Here is a 3,231-nt window from a genome sequence, read left to right as displayed (position 1 = left end):
GTCTTGTCAGTGAAGCAGTGGAAGGGACGAGGGGCACCATTGTTGGGCTGTGTTTAGGGCATCAGTTGGCCTTAATCCAGCCCTGTATCCTCCAAAGATCCCCGTTTTCAGTCTGAGCTTTGCTGCACTGTCCACATCCTCCCCACACATCACTTCCCCTGTACCTGGTGACATATCATGTGACTCACTCTGCTGTCATGCCAGATCAGGATGATCTACACCATTTAAACTTACCAGGCTGTCATCTTGTCCCCATACAGAACAGTATGTCAACCAGGGGTCATTTGGGGGGGGGACGCGGGGGGACGCCATCCCCCCCGGGTGAGGTGTGGGAGGGCGGGGCCTGGAGCTCCCTGCTGGTGCCCGCTGGAGGTCGCCGCCGGCTGTGGGGAGGACACACTTCCGGTGATGTCAGGGGGTGTGGCATATGCTAATGAGTTATGCTAATGAGTCCCCCTAGCTCTTTTTCTACGAAATGACCCCTGATGTCAACAACCTTGTGGCTAATAGCCACTGGTGGACCTCTGCTCCATATGTTTATCCAATTCTCTCTTGAAGCCATGCTTGTAAGCCGCCGCCACCTCCTGTGGCAGTGAATTCCATGTGTTAATCACTCTTCAGGTGAAGTACTTCCTTTTATCCGTTCTAACCCGACTGCTCAGCAATTGAGTGACCTTGGGCCAGTTTCTCTGCCTAACCTGTCTCCCAGAGTTGTTGTGAAGATGAAATGGAAAACAGAAGAACTATGTAAGAGGAAGGTGTAAAACTGCAATAGATAAACCGCTTAGAACAACCTCAAGCAGCTGAAGCGTGTGAAATGGGAGGCCTTATGCACAACGTCCATTTCTGTATGAAGGCATGCTACAGACAAGATGCACCTACTCACCCCACACCCACACATACTCCAAAATTTGTCTTCTAAAGGCATTCCCCGAGGGCCAAACTAGGCGGTATGATTTACAGTGGACAGGAATGAAGAAACAAGAAACGCTCTGGTGGTAACTGGTTTTTTAAAAATGCAATTGTGAAAAGGCCCGACCTGATCTCATCAGATCTCAGCTGCTAAGCAGGGTTGTCCCTGGTTAGTACTTGGATGGGAGACTGCCAAGGAATTCCAGGGTTGCTAGGCAGAGGCAGGCAAGGGCAAAAACCCCTCTGGACATCTCTTGTCTTGAAAACCCCATGGGCTTTGCCATAAGTCAGCTGAGACTTGACGGCAAATAAGTAAATAAAACTGAGAGCCGGTGTGGTTTGAGTGTCTGGGAGACCGAGGTTCAAATCTCCCCATTCTACTGTGGATGCTTGCTCGGTCACCTTGGGCCAGTCACACTTGCTCAGCACAGACTACCTCACAAAATGGTTGTGAGGATCAAATGGAGAACGGGAGAATGCTGTAAGAAGAAGAAGAGAAGAGATTGGATTTATACCCCACCCTTCACTACCCAAAGGAGTCTCAGAGCGGCTTACAGACTCCTTTCCCTTCCCCTCCCCACAACAGACACCCTGTGAGGTGGGGTGGGGCTGAGAGAGCTCTTGACAGAAACTGCTCTTTTTCAAGGACAGCTGTGCCAGAGCTTGCGACTGAACCAAGGTCACATCAGCAGGTGCAAGTGGAGGAGTGGGGAATCAAACCCGGTTCTCCCAGATTAGAGTCTGCACACCATTTTGGATGTTGAAAGCCACCAGTGGGGGAATTTCCCCCTCACCTTTCCATGGCAGCCCAAGCTATTTTTACCCCTGCTGGGGAAAACTTAAGGAGACATGTCTGCCTTCTCCCCCCCTCCCTCACTTGAGTGGGGGTGGTTTTCCATCAAATAAGCAGCTAGGGCAGAGAGATGGATGGAACAGCTTCTTCCTCCTGGGCTGGTTTTCCCATTCCAATTGCATCCCAGGCACTGCATTGCATTTATATATCAGGGAACTGTGCATTGTGTGTAATTCCTCCTCAAGAAGAAACTGCAATGCTTCACAAGAAATACCAGGCCAGTGTTTATTTGTTTAATTCATTTATACCCCCCTTTTTTCTCCTATTTATTTATTTATTTTATTAAACTTGTATCCTACCCTCCCTGCAAGCTGGCTCAGGGCAGGTTCCATCAATGTTAAAACAATATACAATAGCAATTAAAACCAACTTAAAGCAAGATTAAAACAATACAATCATAATACAATCATAAAATACCATGTAGAATCCAATTAGTAGCTCAGTAGCTGAAACCGATGGTATAGTTCCCAGATGGTTGTTCAAATTCAGGACACTGATGGGAGGCCAATCAGAAGAGGGGGGGGACATGCCCGCTTACCTCAACTAAAAGCCCGGCGGAAGAGCTCCATTTTACAGGCCCTGCGGAATTGTAATAAATCCCCCAGGGCCCTAATCTCATTCCACCAGGTAGGGACCATGGCTGAAAAAGCCCTGGCCCTAGTCAAGGCAAGTCCAGGGACTACCAAGAGGTGTTGATTTGTAGATCTCAGTGCTCTGTGGTGCTCATAGGGTTGCCAGGTCTGGGTTGGAAAATACCTGGAGACTTTGGGGGTGGATCCAGGAGAGGGCGTGGTTTGGGGAGGGGAGGGGCCTCAGCATGATCCAATGCCATAGAGTCCACCCTTCAAAGCAGCCATTTTCTCCAGGGGAGCTGATCTGTGTCAGCTGTGGATCAGTTGTAAAAGCGGGAGATCTCTAGGCCTCACCTGGAGGGTGGCAACCCTAGGTGCTTATATGGGGTACCAAAATGGGGACCCAAAGTGGCTTACATAGTTCTTCTTTCCTCCCTTTTATCCACACAACAACCCTGTGAGGCAGGCTAGGCGGAGAGTGTGTGACTGGCCCAGGGTTACCCAGGAAGCTTCCACAGCATAGGACAGTGTTATGAGTCTGTTGCATCGAAAATAGATGGTAAAAGATGGACGCGTTTTATTGTGTCAGATATAGGGCTGCCAGATCCAGATTTGGGGGCGGGGGTGTCTAAGGAGGAGAGGGACATCAACAGGGTACAATGCCATAGAGTCCACTTTCCAAAGTGGACATTTTCTCTGGGTGAATTCATCTCTGTCAGATGGAGACTAGTTGTAATCCCAGGAGATCTTCAGCTACCACTTGGAAATTGGCAATCCTGTGCAGAAACAGAAATGGCCTGGAGCCCATGGGACAGCCGGGATGTACTAAAAGGAAGGACAGGATTGCCCATTGGAAACAATGGGAGACGCTGGAAGACCCATTGGAAATAATGG

This window comes from Gekko japonicus, unplaced genomic scaffold (genome assembly GCF_001447785.1).
Source record: "Gekko japonicus isolate JY-2015 unplaced genomic scaffold, Gekko_japonicus_V1.1 scaffold2027, whole genome shotgun sequence".
Taxonomy (NCBI): domain Eukaryota; kingdom Metazoa; phylum Chordata; class Lepidosauria; order Squamata; family Gekkonidae; genus Gekko; species Gekko japonicus.
Note: the sequence above shows the minus strand (reverse complement) of the source record.